This window comes from Mustela lutreola, chromosome 3 (genome assembly GCF_030435805.1).
Source record: "Mustela lutreola isolate mMusLut2 chromosome 3, mMusLut2.pri, whole genome shotgun sequence".
In the NCBI taxonomy this organism is placed as follows: Eukaryota; Metazoa; Chordata; class Mammalia; order Carnivora; family Mustelidae; genus Mustela; species Mustela lutreola.
In genome coordinates this window covers 35472580-35491059 of record NC_081292.1, presented here as the reverse complement: position 1 = coordinate 35491059, position 18480 = coordinate 35472580, and the positions used below count along the sequence as shown (strand labels likewise).

The window sequence follows — 18480 nt, the reverse complement described above, 5'->3', positions numbered from 1 at the left end:
GTAAAAATGCCTGGGTTCATAGGGCAAAGCCATGTCCCCTCCAACACTTACTTCCTTTTGCTCCTGAGAACAGATAAGGCTGAGTTTTGATAAGTAGGTTATGTGGAGGACAAGTACTATGGTGACCAGGTCAGTGCAGACACCATCTTCAGTCCCTGCTTCCAAAATTTCCTGTCTCCAGAGAACGTGCCTCTAGAGAGGCAAGAATTTCAGTGTTTGAAGAAGTATGAAATGAGGCCAATAGGGATGTCAGTCACCATATCTACCTTTCCACTACTGTCTCAAAGCCGCATTGCTTGGGGTATGAATGATCTGAGTGAATGAGTGATCTCATTATGGGGTATGAGTGATCTGAGTTAATGGGGTGGCAAACTTTCTCTTTTTAAAGATGTATTTATTTATTTGAAAAAGAGAGACCATGAGGTGGGGGGGCAGAAGGAGGGAGGGAGAGAGAGAGAATCTCGAGCAGATTCCCTGCTGAGCGGAAAGCCTGATGTAGGGCTCAATCCCAGGACCCTGAGATCATGATCTGAGCCAAAACCAAGAGTTGGAGCTTTATTGACTGAACCACCCTGGCACCCTGCGGGGGAGGCGTCAAAACTTCTGAGGGAAAAAGGAAGAAAGTTCTCTTCTTACTTTCTTTTGTTCCCCAATGTCTTGGATAACCAGCAGTAAAGATATGTCTTCAGTTTGCCTTCTTATGTGATAATCCATTAGTACAAAAAAAAAAAAAAACATTGAATTTTCGGGGGTCTTATTTTGGGAATGGGCAATTTGAAACCTTTAATGTTTTTATACAATATTCATGTAATATTCAATTAATAATTACTGAGTTCCTATTAGGTGCAAGACCTTATGCTAGTCTCAGGGTATACAGTAATGAGCTCGACCTACATGTCCTTGCCTTTAAGGGATTTCTAGTGTGGCCAGAAAGACAGATAATTAGAAAGCAGTTGCAAAAAAATTATAGTAAGTGTTACACAGGATACTTGTGAGACACTTAATAAAGATTAGAAAAGTCAAGGAAAGCTTTCCAAAGAAAGTTGTCATTTTAAGTTAAGTACCTAAAGGACTTACAGCGGAACAGCTCTAGTAGGTGAGGGATTGGGACTGTTCCAGGCAAAAGAAACAGCTTCATGTGCAAAGGTACTGGGGTAAGACAGGGGTGCATAGGGATATTTACTGAAGATCCCTATGGCTGTAGGAAGGGATGTAAAAAAAAGAGATGGGAGATAGGTTGAAGCTGTAATGACCACTTGGAAGCCCTGTTCAAGGTGTTGGCCTTTATCTTAAGATTATCATAACAACAGATAGTAATTAAAGCCTGCATTGCAATTGTTTAACAAGAAAGTAGTGAAATAAGAATAGAATCTGAAGAAGAACACTGAAGATCATTTAGTGGATTATCAAAGGAAGAAGAGCCCAGAAAGGCCTGTCTAAAGAGAATGGGAGGTACACATGAAGGCCACCCTGCACCTGAGTTCGTAGGGCAGTTATCCGGCAGACCTCTGAGCCAGGCTGCCTGTCCGAAGGTCCTGGCTCCACTCATAAATGACACGACCTTTAACAACTTACTTAACTTCTTTGGGCCTCAGTTTCCCTCAGTTTAGAATGGTGGCAATAACATCTATAGAGCCCACTTCATAGAGCTGTTCTGAGGATTACATGACTTAATATTTAGAAAGTGCGTAGAAGAGGGAATGGCTCTTACCAAGTGCCCATCAGGTGTTAAGTATCATTAACCATTCCTTATAGTGAAAACTTGCAGATTGTGAATAATTTGCTGAGTTCATTCAGCTCGCCAGCAGTGAGGTGTTCCAAGCAATGGAAGATATAAAGAACGGATTTCTTACTACCAATCTTGTATTAACTACTTACGTCCATAACTTCCCTCAAATAAAACTTGTACTGGGACAGAACTTTTTATTTCACAAAGAACTTTCATTGTCTTTCATTTTCCCAGCAACCCTGTGAGCAAGGCGGCTTGTTTCCTCATCCAGGAGAACAAAAAATTACCCAAGGGAATACAGAATGTAAGAAGTAGAATCAGGGTTTGAACACCAGTTTTCTGGCTCAAGGTTCACTGTTACAAGCCAGTCTCCCTTCCTCCTGTGCTTGGATATACGTATGGAGGTCCTGTCCCAATAGCACTCCACCATGTTTCCAATCAGTTTCCAGATGGTTTTCACCTGCAACCACTCTTTCTGGTACCTAGCACTGTAGAGAAGCTTGTACATAAATCTAGTACATAAATATTATTATTATTACTACAGCACTCTTGTCCTCAGTCTTCCCATCGGAGGGTAAGATCCAATAGTCAATCCACATTTAGAAAGCATGAAAGAACTGGTCAAACTATGAATTAACAGAGTATCCCTCCTTCACCTCCATTATTTCAATGAAATGATAGGAAAAAAAAGAATGAAGGCAATCAAAACAGAGCAGGTGTTGCATTTTGTACTCTTTGGCATTTCAACTTAGTATCAGAAAATCCACCTTGTTATTACACACGTGTGCACATGTGTGTGTTCAACTGAATGAGTCCTAGGACTTAGGTTCAGATTTTAAAAAAATAGCGATGTAGATTCAGAACTCTGAAGAGGTAGATGGCTTCTTCAAATGCATCTGTGTTTATGGACACAACACTGAGTCAGAAAGGGTTATTCTGCAGCTCACATCGTGTTCCAACCACCAGCCAGACTGCGAGGTGAGTCACCACCCCATCAGGCACTTCCTCAGAGTTCCTCCACTCGGTCGTCTCCGGGCAACAAGGGGCTCTGAGCAGCACATAATTAAAGCCAGAGTAGTTGAAGAGGGAAAGGAGACTGATCATTAAGGTGTCAAGGAAGAGCCAGGTGGGAATGATGATGGATTGAAAACATGGATTTAGCCTTACGCTCTCCCCAAGCCCCACAAAAATGACAGTAAAAGGATTTTATTATAGGCCTAAACTCACAAGAACAAAGAAAATATGAAAAGAAACAAAAGCAATGAAATTTTGGAAGCTGGAAAGCAGATGGGTGAGTGGTAACTGACTCAACAAACCTGAAAATATGAATCCTAAGGCAGTAGTGGGAAAGACAAGAAGCAACCAGATTTACGTAACCCCCCAAGCGGCCCAGGAATTGGCAGGACCAGGTATTTCTGGAAGGAGTTGATCCTGGGGCTAAAAGAAAGAGGATTAACTGAAAGTCTCCTTCAGAGACCATTGGATTCCCCAGATAACCTCCCTGTACAGCAGGATAACTGTATATTATAGATTTCACTTGCTTCTCAATTCCTCATCGCCCCCTTTGGTGTGTGATTTTGTAGGTAAAATCACTAGAAACGGAGTATGCATCTCTGCCTCCCTGATGTTGTGTTGGCCAACGCAGCAGGTTCTGAGTCTAAGCCTTAAAAGACATTGTATGCTGGCCCATGTCCCTGCTGCACCTCTGACATGGCTGTGGGAAGGCTCTGCCCCTGGGAACTGCTGGTCCAAGAAGAATGAGACACACACACAACGGACCTGATCTAAGCCCACAGTGTGGATCTACGCCTAACCAAGCCCAGCTGAGCTATAGTCACGTGATCTGAAAGCAGGTGCTTGTTGCTGTGATAGGCCATTGATATTTTGTGGTTCTCTGGAGCCCAGCATAGTTGACTGCGATGCAATAGGACTGTTCAAGCGGAACGCTGCCCTAACGAAAGTAAAGGATGTAGTGTTTGGCTTTGGAAGAGGTCACAGGTGGTCAAATGGATAAATATATTAATATATTTATATATGGCAATATATATATTTTGAGAGGCCAAGAAACGATGAGGAAAATACTATAAAGGATGAAAAAATGGAGCCCCATGTTTTGTAATCGAAACATTTGGTATAATTGTAACGTATGGTGATTTGGAAGATAGAAAATATACCATATGAACTCAAAGCCTTGAGCAAAGAGGTTTCCAGGCAGGATGCTGACAAACAGGACCAGAGCATTCTCAGCAACCTCAGGCCAAAGCACATAAGGAGTGGGGAGGGGGCCCAGATGCAAGGATGTAGAGGCGAGGCCATGCTCTGTGGATGTATGGCAGCTGGATTCAGGGCACAAGACTGAGTGCAGACCCTACTCCTACCTCCCTCCATTGGGGCTTTGACGGTGTTTCCCAGCTTGATTTGGAAGCACTAGGTTTGAAAAGGCCCCTGTGTCTTCCACTGGGCATGACTGCACATGCTGGAATAGTGATTCCTCAAGCACATTATTCCTATCACATTTTACCATTTCTCCTGGTGCCTGGTACTCAGCAAATGTTTCTTGAACAAATAAACAAACAAACTGAAGCCACTTAACCCCCTGACTTCAATTCTCTTGGTCTTTTCCAATGTTAGGTTTCCACAATGGATACTTGTCCTAATTCTCTAGTTATAGTAAGGCCTGGGAACTTCTGGGATCTGTTTGTTCAGCTTTACACTGTCCTTCAGGCATCTGCTGTAGGACCCAAGAGGTCTATCTCCTCCAAGCTGAGTCCCTGCTTCTCCCAAAGTCAAGGCATCACATCCACGCTTGACAAAACAAGAAAGAAGAGAAAGAAATTGAGTTTATGTATTGTTTAAAGACCATTAGGTCTATTTCAACTACCAACAATATTTTTCTTCTTTTTTTCTTTTTTCGGTCATTACAGCAAAAAGGAGCAAGTTCTTCAGAGGGCAGTGTTAGATCCAGGTGCTTCTTAGCATCCCCGAAGATGCCAGGCAGGAGGTAAACAGGAAATGGCTGCTGTGCAGATGCAGGAGCAAGCCCCAGACAGCTGCCCCTCACGGTCCCCCACCCCTGTGGCAGCTGTGGCCCCCCGGTTTTGTCCACACAAGAATGCAAATGCAAGCTACACGGGCCTCCAGATCTGTAAAATGAAACTACTAAAAGCTCACATGTTCATATATTCATCTCTTATGCTCCACGCTTATCACACTAGACCGGCTTACAAACTGCTTCTCTTCTCCCAGCTCAGGCAACTCTCTCTGATGCCAGCATCTCCCTTTCCCTGTGATTTCATCCTCCTAGGCGGGCAGAACCACACTTCCTTTTTACCTGCTGGTTTCCCTGGCCACAGGCAGGGGGGGCGGGGTCACACAGGCAACACCTACCAGACACACCTCATTCCCAGAGAAAAGGGTCCCCTCCCTGAGCCCACTTGCCCCACCCATCAGAGCTGTAGAGCACACCTGTTACCCAGCTCTGGCTGGGGACTCTTCATCAGCTCCATACCCAGCAGAGGAGAGGCAAAAGGAACCCAGGGAACAGGGAGAAGCATCTGACATGCATGGCGTGATGATGAGAAAGATGTACACGTGGGTGACCCTGAGAGGTTTCCTAGGGCTACTTTTTTCCCAGGGTGCTATGAGAGCCAAGAGATGTCCACTTTGTCAAGATGAGAGAACCTGTCTCCATGGGGACTTACTTGCTGCCTGGCAGCTGAGCACGCATGTGTAACAGAGGCGACCAGAGGGAGGCAACAGCCATCCTTTTCTTTCGAGAAATCACACCTTCTCTTTCCCAAGTTCCCTTCTGTTTTCCTTCTCTCCTTCATCCCCACAGGTTTCGAGGCGTTTGGGTGGCTTCACATCCCGGATCTCTTTAATGGGCCTGGATTTCTTCCAGGAGCCCCTCTGCAGCTGGCCAAGGACACAGATCCCGCGCTTCAGTGGAAGGGAGCTGTCAGGACAATCTGCATTTGCATTTGGAAGAACCACAGCATCTCTTTCACAGTGAAGTAGATATGGGTCGGTGGTTATCCCTCTGTCACCCACTTAATCTGTCACTACATGAAGAACAGCCACTACTGATGGTGACAGGCTCCTCAAACTGGGAATATCTGACTGCTGGCTCTTTTCCCAACCTAAAGAACATCATAGGAAGCATGAGGTTGCCACAGCACCACTGAAGTTTTCATGACATATACAAAGGATCAGTTGATGGCTCTTAGGACCTTGCCTTAATTCAGCTGCTGTGTGTCTGTCTTGTCTGCAATCTGGGGAGACACTGAGTATACAGCAAAAATCTTCCTCGCACTAATTTGTAGAACAGAGGTCAGTGCAGCTATCACTTGCCCTTCTCAAGAGCCAAGGAAATCTTGCGATTTTGAAATGAAGGATCAGAGACCTCAGGAGGTCCCTCAATAAAAACCACTTTTGTGGAGCCCAGTGGGGCCCAGACTCTTGCTCATGAAAGGCGTTCGATAAATGCATGCTGTTTCTGTTGAGCCAGAAGGAGACTAATGCAGGTTGTTGATGTGAATTTCCGAGGGCATAGCCATCTCTGCCTTACAGCATTGCAACTGGCTTACTTCTGCTTGGATGCAGAGGACCTTGGAATAATCATACCTGGAGAACTTTTCTTAAATGGTTCCCTTGTACCTGCTCTTCTGTTCAAACACCTTCAATGGCTCCTTACTGCCAATGGATTTAAGCCCTGGCTACTCAAGGCATAATCTGATTCCACTGGCCCTGGGTTACCTATCTCATCCTACTCTCTGCTTCTCCCTCATGTTCAGAGTCACATTAACAGTAGGCTAGCCAGATGTCCAGTGCATAAAGGGTACACAATGAAAGGTCTTACTCTCAAACAAATGCAAGCAAAATCTGCATTCTCAGTCTGAAGCTGCTGGCATTTAACAAAACAGGATTTGATAGAGGCTGGGAGTCTGTTAGTTGGAGTAAAGGACAGAGAGATCCAGGGAGGGACAGTCTGAGCAGGGAAGGGCGAAAAAGGGAAAGGTAACCCAGCAGCTGCATAGTGGAGAAGCAAGTCTTGGGAGAACAACCAGATGCTTTCAAATGAAATAATTCAGACTTTTTCTCCTTGTGCTTTTTGAAACGGTAGCTAAGAAGGATCCCTGGTATAGGTAACGTGGCAGGCAGTGTGCTAAGTGACTTTTCTATACAAGCTTGTTTAGTTCACACAAGCCTAGGAGGGAGACACTGCTGTTATCCCCAGTGGTTTCGTGGCTTGTGCAAGGTCAAAGAGCTAGTGAAGGATGGAGTCAGGGCCAATGCCAGACTCCAGGCTGTTCTGCATTTTCCATCCAGCCTGTGTTGCTCATACACCGCTACAGATGGTAGAGGTGGAATTTTGTTTTGGAGAAGGCCAGAGAAGGGGGAAAGGATCCACTGACATGCGGATGAAAACATTAAGGAAGGAGTAAAGAGTTATTAATAGGAAACTGACTTATGGCTTCCCTCACTAAATACATATTGAAAAAATACCCACATACCATTTTTAAGAGGACATAAAATACGGGCCTGCCCAGAGCAGACACACATTTCGAGATGCTGCTGATGGTGCCTCTAACCCTCATGCCCTGGAAACACACACACTGAGCCTTTGCCCTCCACCCCCAGGGCCTTCCTATCCTCCCTCCTCACCCCGCCCCTTCCTGTCCCCTCTCTGCTTCCTGCCTGTCAAAACCCTCAGTCATCCAAGGTCATGCAGATGCCACCCTTTCTGTGCACCTTAGGCATGGCACCATTCCTACCAGGCCTCGTTTTATGGGTGTTAATAGACTCACCTTTTTTTTGAACAAACAGTGTTGTTGTGTGTGTGTGTGTGTGTGTTTTTTTTTAACACTCCTACTGTATAATAAAGAATTGACAAAGGCCAATTCCTAAAAGGGATCCTCTCAACCCTTGGAATTTCCCAAGTGACAGGAATGTCCTTGTTGCTCTTGACGGTTCCTTGGACCATACCTGAGTTTTTATGCTAACAAGGTGACTAACAGTAGCCCCCAGGATAGTTTCTGGATGGAGGATGGCTATACTAGAAAAACCAACCATGTGAGCCTCTGGTTTCCTTGTCCTCGGGCTCAGCTCCCGATAGCAGTCTGACATCCAGGGAGGGGAGGGAGGTTGGAGGTAGAGTTCAATCACCTAGCCAATAACTTAATCAATCATGCCTATATATTGGAACTCCAATAAAAACTCGGCACACTGAAGCTCAATTGAATTTCCTGGTTGGTAGTATGCATTATCGTGCCCGGAGGGTGATGTACCTTGTTTGGGGAACCATCCAGACCTTACCCTGTGTATTCTTTCCTTTGACTCGTTCTCATTTGTAGCTTTTATAATAAAACTCTGATCACAATGATAGCATTTTCCTGAGTCCTACATCATTCTAGCAAATTACTGAAACTGGAGAGGTAGGGGAAGCCCCACAGTTTTACCCAGTTAGTCAAATGTGCAGGTGGCCTGGGAATCCTAGAGTCTGTGCCTAGTGTCTGAAATGAGGGTAGTCTAATGGAGGCGTGAGCCCTTGCCCTGTGAGATCTGACCTAACTTCAGGTATTAATTAGTGTCCGAGTTGCATGACAACTCCCAGTAGACTCTGTAGATACATGGTGAGAAAGAGACACAGACCTTGACCCCCTTCACAGGGCTGAAGCTGGCCAGGATGGCAGACACTGACTAGGCATCAGTAATGTGAGGAAGCTTTGTTTGTTTGAAGTGAATTACAGGGCATGGTGGGGCCTATGGCAGAAGGAGCCCCAGCACCTAAGGACATCGCACAAGGACTGTCTCTTATTCATCCATATTTGCAACAACTAGGATGATGACCTGGACATCTCAGGTGCTCATAAATTATGCCTAATTAAAATCAATGGAATACAACAGCACTTTGTTCAGATCAGAACATTTTCTACCTTGAAAATTCCTAGATGAGTGACCCCCCTCTCACCTGGCCAGGTGGGTTATGCCACATGGAAACGAGAGATATTCCCAGTCCTAAGGGCCTCCTCATTTGCCCTGACTTTCCTGGCTTGTCTGACCTCTGCTTTTATTTTCCTATTCAACTCACCCCCCTCCCACATCCTCCCCTTGTGCTCCTTCTCCCTCTCATCAAAGAAAAACATCCATCCTCACTTGGGAAGGAATAATCATCACCCTCCTTCAATCAAAGGGATGGCTAGTTGTTCTGCAGTAAAAATCAATAGGGATTTGGCTGTGAGAGGACAAGAGGAAGAAAGGGGAGAGCTGGGGTCAGAATTCTTCCCTCACCCACAGTGCTCTGGGAAGACCCTACAAAGTGATCCAGTTAACGCTTGAAATGAACCCTGCCTGCCACTCCCAGCAGCATAAATAGACTGGTATGCTCGAACTTGTGCTATAGGGAACAAAGAAATGAGAATCACCGTCATCATCAGTCTACATACTCACTATGAGCCAGGCATGGTGCTAGAGTAATAATTAATGTTTTCATAAATGATTTTTCCAGGAAGACCTTGCTCTTGTAAGTGGCAAAGTGAAGACAGGAGTCTTATCTATGTAAAAGCCTATCTGTGACTTCAACAAGTCAGTTCTTTATCTGCATGGTAGAGCTTAGACCCATATCCAAGGTCACGCAAAAGTCAATAAAGGAGACTGGGCTAGCTTACTTGGATGATAGTCAAGGAATAATATGGACCATCAGTATAATCCTAGTCTCATACCTAATCTCACAGAACTGAGCAAGGAAAATGACTGAAAAAAGAACATGCTTTAAAAGGCTGAATATCCTTTTACCTAACCCACAGCATCATGCCCAACCAGAAGGGTATAATCATGTCACAATTGCACTTCGCTTTCATTCTTAAAACACATTTTACCCAAAGTTCATTGTGCAGCTTAATAAAATACAGAAATAACTGGGGAAATTTTAAATCTGAACAAAATTTTTAAATAAAAATTTTATGCTTCCCCCTACCCAAAGAAATAAATGAAAACAGGAAAGGCTTCTTCCTTAATGGATCTCAGAGATAAACACAGATACTATCATTAACCCACTGGGATTTATGAAAGTAATTTTGATTCTTCATTATTGAAAGGGCTCTAGTTCTGGCATACTCTAAATTCTAATTAAACAAACAAGGAAAAAGTTTTTAAAGTGAACAATGCAATCAAATATAGACATTCTATTTAGACACAGTAACGTTAGCATAACAAGTGAGTTAAAAAAAGAAATGGGAAAATAATTATTAAACAGATGGGTGGTGAAAAGAAAAGTTTCTCTTCTTTCTTTAATGCACAGAGCCTTAATCTGAAGCCAAGCAGAGATGAAGATAAACAAGAAGTTGCCCTCCACGGCCAAAGAGCATAATACCCAGGAAGTCAGATGAAACTAGTCTAAAGTACTGCCTGCAGTTAATATGAACTTAGCATCCTGATGCCAAATGAAATATTAAAGTTAGTTCCCTATTTTTAGGGCTTTGTATCTTGGTGGTTGTATAATGAATCAGGATGTGTCTTGGCAAACTTGCCGGTAGCCTGGAGAATATTTGTTTTCTAACCAAAAATAGTTGGAGTCTCTTGAACTATGGGGTGGACATTAAGTAATCAGAGCACTTAAATTGGACTTAACCACTGAAGCAGAAAAATTGGTCAGGAGCTCAAGACTAAGAAAGGGCCTGACACCTTGCCTGGCCATGCAAAAACCTGCTGGAACACAAGGATGGCCGTGAAAAGTTCAGGCAGCACTTTGTTTATGGTGTGCAAAATCCGTTTTACACAGATCTCTTGAGAAAAACTGGGAGCTTTTCAGAGCCGAGAGCTTTAGCAGGCTGTTGGAGTGGACCCTCAGGCCAGAATGTAGCAGGCACACCCACAGCCAAGACCCTACTTGGAACCTGGTCAACCCCTTCACTACCACCTGAAAGATGTGCATTTCTCCACTAGAAACACTCTTCTCCTTCTGTCACCAGACCTCAGCATTGCCCAGGCTTCTTCACCTCTATCTCAGAATGTCTCTGAACTCCAGTGCTACAATCCTACCCAGACATCTTTTACCTCTCTGTGCTTCAGTCCCCGCATAAAATGGGAGGATTGAGCCTATTGAATTCTGAAGTCCTTTCTAGTTCTAAGGGTGAAATCACAATGAGCGATTCTAGATTCCAAACCCCCCAAAAACAAGTTTTTGGTCTTAGATAATCTTGGCTGTGGGTGCTAGCCATCACCATGTTTTCATCTGGCCAAATCTCACAATTATGTTTACTCAGCCAAAGATGGAAAAATGGCCTCCCCAACAGCTCTTAGGAAGGTTATAACTCTGTCACCAAAATCTGAAGTTTGTAGGAATTTACTTTCACAGCATAATTGGCCATATAAGGTGGAGCTTAGTTACACCACTGCTGAACATAAGAAGCAGTCCAGTACAAGGAGTCCTTCTTGGAACTCGTTCAGGGAGTTGGGTTGTTAAAGGACCAGCAGTAAGTTACATATTTTATCAGCTGTTTACCATATGCCAGGACCTGTCCAGGGTCTCTGCCTGATGAAATCTCCTCTCAAACCTTTAAATGGGTTATTATACCCCATGTGCTCAAATAGATGAGAGAAATGGATACCAAGAGGATACATAATTCACCCAAAGACACTCAGAACTAGAATTAGAACCCAGACAATCTGGTTTCAGAACTAGCACATTTCAAACAAAGCTTCTTTTTTTAAAAAAATATTTTATTTATTTATTTGACAGAGAGAGGGAACACAAGCAGTAGGAATGGAAGAGGGAGCAGCAGGCTCCCCACTGAGCAGGGTGCCCGATGCGGGGCTCGATCCCAGGTCCCAGGATCATGACTTGAGCCGAAGGCAGAGCTTAATGACTGAGCCACCCAGGCACCCCTCAAACAAAGCTTCTTTTTAAATACAGCAGTATGGTGTATGAGGGATATCAGTCCCTTTATCTTCTAGCCTGCTTTTACTTAAAAACTTTTCATTTGGAAACAATGCCAAAATATAGAAAAGTTGAAAAAACCAGTACATTAGAACATTTGACAATAAGTTGCTAGTATTCTGCCCTGTCACATCCATGAATACTAAGCTTTAGTGCATTTATGTTGTAACCAAAACACAACCATCAAGAGCTGGAAATTAACAAGGAAGTGTTACCATCTCATCCTCAAACTCCACCTCCGTTTACCCATTAGTCCCAATAATGCTGTTTCTAGCAAAAGGATCCAGTTAGAAAAGCTCAAGTTGCATTTAATTGCATTGCTATTACTTTCCTTGAAGCTGCAATTGCTGCTGCATTTTTTTTTGAAGTTCTATTTTTATTTATTTATTTATTTATTTTTTATTTTCAGCATAACAGTATTCATTATCTTTTCACCACACCCAGTGCTCCATGCAATCCGTGCCCTCTATAATACCCACCACCTGGGACCCCAACCTCCCACCCCCCCGCCACTTCAAACCCCTCAGAATGTTTTTCAGAGTCCAGAGTCTCTCATGGTTCACCTCCCCTTCCAATTTCCCCCACTCCCTTCTCCTCTCTAACTCCCCATGTCCTCCATGCTATTTGTTATGCTCCACAAATAAGTGAAACCATATGATAATTGACTCACTCTGCTTGACTTATTTCACTCAGCATAATCTCTTCCAGTCCCGTCCATGTTGCTATAAAAGCTGGGTATTTGTCCTTTCTGATGGAGGCATAATACTCCATAGTGTATATGGACCACATCTTCCTTATCCATTCGTCCGTTGAAGGGCATCTTGGTTCTTTCCACAGTTTGGCGACCATGTCTATTGCTGCTACAAACACTGGGGTACAGATGGCCCTTCTTTTCACAACATCTGTATCTTTGGGGTAAATACCCAGGAGTGCAATGGCAGGGTCATAGGGAAGTTCTATTTTTAATTTCTTGAGGAATCTCCACACTGTTCTCCAAAGAGGCTGTACCAACTTGCATTCCCACCAACAGTGGAAGAGGGTTCCCCTTTCTCCACATCCCCTCCAACACATGTTGTTTCCTGTCTTGTTAATTTTGGCCATTCTAACTGGTGTAAGGTGATATCTCAATGTGGTTTTAATTTGAATCTCTCTGATGGCTAGTGATGAGAACATTTTTTCATGTGTCTGATAGCCATTTGTATGTCTTCACTGGAGAAGTGTTTGTTCATATCTTCTGCCCATTTTTTGATATGATTGTCTGTTTTGTGTGTGTTGAGTTTGAGGAGTTCATTATAGATCTTGGATTATCAACCTTTTGTCTGTACTGTCATTTGAAAATATCTTCTCCCATTCCGTGGGTTGCCTCTTTGTTTTCTTGACTGTTTCCTTTGCTGTGCAGAAGCTTTTGATTTTGATGAAGTCCCAAAAGTTTATTTTCGCTTTTGTTTCCTTTGCCTTTGGAGGCATATCTTGAAAGAAGTTGCTGTGGCTGATATCGAAGAGATTACTGCCTATGTTCTCCTCTAGGATTCTGATGGATTCCTGTCTCATGTTGAGGTCTTTTATCCATTTTGGGTTTATCTTTGTGTACAGTGTAAGAGAATGGTTGAGTTTCATTCTTCTACATATAACTGCATTTTTTTAAAAGATTTTATTTATTTATTTGACACAGAGAGAGAGACAGCAAGAAAGGGAACACAAGCAGGGGAATGGGAGAGGGAGAACCAGGCTTCCCGCTGAGCAGGGAGTCTGATGCAGGGCTTGGTCCCAGCCGGACCTGAGCTGAAGGCAGACACCTAACAACTGAGCCACCCAGGTGCCCCTGCTGCATCATTTTTCATGACCTTGGCATTTTTAGAAGATTACAGATCAGTTATTTCAAAGAAGGTCCCCAATTTGAGGTTTTCTGATGTAGTTTCATGACTGGATTTGGGTTCTGATCTCTGGCAGGAATATTGCAGAAATGATGCTGTATTCTTCTCACTACACTGATCAGGTGGCACGTAATTTTGACATGTCCTATTACTGGTGATGCTCACTGAGGGAACCTAGCTGCTATCAATGTAAACTACTAGTTTTTCCTTTGTAACTTATAAGTTTTCCATAAAAAGATCCTTTGAGACTGTCAACATCCCATTCCTCAATAAGCTTTCAAGTTATGTATGTATGGATATGTTTGCATTAATGTGGACTCAAAGATTCTTGTTTTATTCACTGGGTTATAATCTGCACATTTTTTTTTTTTTTAATGCTCAAAGTATCCCAGTGAGTAGGAGACCCTTCAAGCGAGTGTCTGTTCTTTTGACATATTCTATCATTTTTCAAGCACCCTCTGACTTTTTGGCATAATATGATGTTCCAGGTTCATCTTGTACTTTCCCTGCCGGAGTTCCGGAATCAGCCAGCTCTCCAAAGTTTCTTTCAGTGGAAAATGGTTTCTAGAAACCAATATGTGGCCACTGGGTGTGCTCACAACTATTGTTCCCTGCTGCCATTGCCTTCCCCGCCCCAGAATAGAGATGCTTTTCACCCCTCTCCAGCTTCAATACCCCATACTGTGCAGACAGCCTTCTCATCCAACCTGAGCTCTAACATCCTGCCTGAGCCCCTTCAGCATCCCTCCTCTAATCCCATGATGCTCATCCCCACCATGCACACTAAATAAATACACACCTTGCTCAGCCCTATCTAATGGTTTTTGGACTGGACTGTTCAGGAAGAACAGAGGACAAGGGCTTAGCCTGCCTTCATTCACAAGTCTCACCAAGAAGCAACACCAAAGAAATGCCACATTATTAATTTCCACATTCTGTATCTTTCCATGGAGATGCACCAGTGCCCACCATACCATCTGCTGCCTTAGCCTGGTCAGTGTCCAAAAGGAAACGGCAACACCAGAAGAACAAAACTTATTGAAATAACTGCTGGAAGACTTTTAAACATCAGAATTTATATAAGGAAAACATGTTTCTTCACTACTTTAAGAGCAGAATGCAGTAAAGCATGCTGTCCCTGACCCATTTTTTGGTGGGGGTGGGGGCGGAATTAGCTCAATCACTTAAAGAAAAAAAAAAAAAAGAAAGAAAGAAAAAGAAAATTCATTGAATGTACTAGCATAACTGTTTTTACACGTAGGAATACTGTGAGTATTGTGGGGAGGGAGATGGAAAACAGCATAGCATGGGACCTGCATGTGTTCAATTCAGAAGGCATGCCATCCTTGCCACTGAACAGCTGATTGACCTTGGGCAAGTCACAGCAACTCTGTGTACTTCTGCTTCTCATTTGTAAAATGAAAAAGTGCTAGAAAAGGACCAAAGATAAGCATAACTTGGATCATTTCACTTCTCTGCTTTTTAATCACTCCCCACTACCAACTACTCCAAGGTTTCTGACTTTTCTAAGTTCTTTACCTTGTCCTTCAGGATCCTTCATACTTCCTACTATATTTCACTTTTACCCCTTACCATATAATCTGATCACTTTGACATGATTCCTACCCTTTGAATATATTAAGCTCCTTCCCCACTCAGGGCCTTGCACTTACTGTTTCCTCTGCCTGAAATACTCAGTGACACTCAGATGTCAGTGCAAATGTCACCTCCTCAATTCAAAGTCATCTTCCTCTACCCCGGACACCGTTTATTATACCAGACTGTTTTATTTTTACCACAGTCCTCGTCACCATCTTAAATTATCATACTTGTTGGTTTACTTAATTATTGTCTGTTGCTCTCAATAGGATACAAGAATATGAGTGCAGTAACTTTAATTGTATCCCCAGCACCTAGGACAGTGGCTGGCCCATAGCAGGTATGTATATAAGTTTGAACAGCATAAATGAATGAATAAATGGTAGTTGTTTCATATAATTTCATGAGAACTAAGTGAGATAATAAATGTAAAATATTTAGCATAGAACCTGGTACATAGTAAATCAACAATCTCTGGTATAATAAAAAAAGAACTGGATACCAAGTCCTAGTATTGGCTCTTCCTCCAGCTAGCAGGGTAACTTTGAGCGAGTTATAAATTCCCTAAGCCTTAGTTTACCATCTATAAATGCTGCAGAGTAGGTGAGCGCATCTCTGAGGTCTCTTCCAGGATTAAAATTCAATGGTGTTGCCTGGTTCATGGTCAAAGTTTCCAGGGTTGCCCAATGGCAAGTTAATTCTTTGCTGGTAAAAACTGAACTACTGTTGCCTTAGCAGCATCTCAGAAAGGTTCATTTTAGTATTGCCTGGATATTCCAGTTTCCATTTGCTAACTATACTTTAGCTCAAGTTTACAAGGGGTTTCCAGGCAACTTTGCAGAGTTCTTGCATTTTCCACAGCCCCTCCACCCTTTCTCCCTTCCATAATTGCCAGACACAAAACAGAGGCTGGTTTTAGTGTAACAGTCATTTGGCCTGAACCATAGGAAAATATTTATCAAAACAGAATCAGGAAACTTTAAAAAGATCAGTAAAGATTGATGTTTCACCCAGAGAGTCTTCATGAAATTTCTGAACCCTGGATAGAAATCTACAACCCTGGAGACATCAGTTTATCTCCAAAGAGAAAGCCTCCTAGAAACACTGTTAAAGTAGAGAACCAAACTGTGGGATCATGCATTTTGGTACTCCCAGGAAAAGTGCAGAAGTCTATTCTACCCACACAAAAGCTCATGAAAGTCTCCTCCATGACCCTGAATTCACCAGCTTAGCAATCATCCACTTTTGAAAACAGATCCAGGGCAACAAGGTTAAAAACAAAGCAATGCATCTGATAGACAAAGCTGTGTGGTGGCAGAGTCTGCCAAACCCAAGTTGGGAGCCTGCATTTGTCTTTTTACCTGGGTCGTCCAAAGAACATATGATCTACCTACAACATAGGATAAACACAAAAGAAAAAGGATAAGCATCTCTTTCCAATCAGCTTGCTCTCGTTCCTTGATTTGTTTGCACCAATCAAGCCAATTTGGCTGCTGGTCGTTTGGTAACTAACTAGCTTCAATCAAATCATTTTTAGTGCTTCCAACAGTCTGCTTCCCTGGTTTATACCTGGAAAATCTCCTTCCATTTAATCAACTTAATCAAAGGCAGTTTCCTTCCAGAACCAGACATAAAAAGAGTAGTTCCCTGTTCTTACTGCAAAATGTCACCTGGAGAAAGGACTCCTCTGATGTAACATTTCTGTTATATAATAATAGTCTCCCCCTCACCCTTTTCTCCTGAAACACATTTTAAAAATTATGGATTGAAGCCTTGCTACTCAAAGTCCCCAGACCAGCAGCAGTGGCATTACCTTCAGGCTTGCTAGGAATGTGGAATCTCAAGCACTTCTCCAGATCTCCTGAATTAGAACTCATATTTATAGGATGTCCAGATAATTGGCATGCACACTAAAGTCTGAGAAGGAATAGGTTAGAATAATGCCTTTGAAGTATTTACTTCAAATGAAATAAACTTATTCGCAACCAATCCCTATTCATTTGGGAAGAAGGAGAAGAGATTATTAGGCTTGTTTATCATGGAGCGATAACTGACTGTTAACCTCATGAAATCTTTTTGTGATATTATTTTGGTCTTTGAATTTATTTTTCCTTTTTCTTTGGTAGGATTTCTCATAATCCTGGAGTAGGTTAAGAAAACCAGATATACTAAGCAATATCAATGGTGTGCTAGTAAACTGAAGGGAAATGTGCTGATTTGTACTGCTTGCCAATTTGCATGGTGTAAATACTCCATAATCAATTTCAAGCTACCAATGATTTAACAACTGTTAGGCAAAATTTTAGAAAATTTAAAAATTGGCTTTTACAAGCTGTTGTGAACTACAATGAACGATTCCAACACATCACTGAAAGACCCTCAAAAAGGAAATTTATTAAGTCATGGCCACTACTCACTCAACCCTATTCAAAATGAAATAACATCAGGTTAGACATCCTAAATATAAACTTTTCATTATGCCATGCCTCTGCTCCAGAACCTAAGAAGCTTCCCGTAATTATTTGGCATATATCTAATCTTATTTTCCTGTTTTTTAAAAAATACTTCTCGTTCCTCATACTGCGTTTATCCCATTTCATTTTCTAGATCTCCTTAACATGCACCATATTCCCCACTTGTGTTTCCTGCAACCTGTCAATTCTTCAGGTCATGATTGAGGAAGCGTGTCACTCCAGTTGTTATCATCTAACATTAAAGGACAAAACTGCCATAGGATTGAACTATCCTATCCTAGGATAGAGCAGATGAAGAGATGGACAGCAACTGGGAGTTGATAACATCTTCAAATTTCTGAATCAAACTTTGCTGAATTTCTCAGTCTTATGGACTTTCCATTATATTAACCAATAAATATTTAAGCTTTATGCCTGCAACTGAAAGGAAACCTAATGGTGGGCCTAGAAGAAAGTTCCTTGATGGAACAATAAGCCGCATCACTATGAAAACAAATAAAGCCATCATAAACACAACTTGTAATGGTTTCTACCAGCCCTATAATCCTAGGAAAAGAGAAGCTATTTGGAAATATATTAGATCAACTAAGGAGTTGATTATAATAACAATATGATATAGTAGTTGATAGTCTCATTGAAACTTAGGTATGGAAAGGATCTGAATTGTCTTATAATTCTACTTTCCACCAAAGGCATCCATGACAGGTAATTACCAATCTCATAGAGTGAATGGGAATTCATGTCCTTCTGAAGCAGTACATTTCCATTACTTTAAATTCTTTGTGTTGAACTAAAATATATATTTTTGTAATTTCTAGTCACTAGTCAGAATTCTCCTCTCTCAAAGCACACCCAAAAAGGCCTTGA

At 42.4% G+C, this 18480-nt stretch overlaps 1 protein-coding gene and 1 long non-coding RNA gene across 3 annotated transcripts in view; one reads left to right on the top strand and one right to left on the bottom strand.

Moving 5' to 3' along the window:
• Positions 1-18480, bottom strand: part of NCALD (neurocalcin delta) — a 398244-nt gene that overhangs the window by 201624 nt on the left and 178140 nt on the right. The window lies entirely within an intron of this gene.
• LOC131826532 (uncharacterized) lies at positions 10945-18110 on the top strand. The gene is made up of 3 exons (XR_009351636.1): positions 10945-11202; positions 15409-15479; positions 17747-18110. It is a non-coding gene; the product is annotated as an uncharacterized LOC131826532 (long non-coding RNA).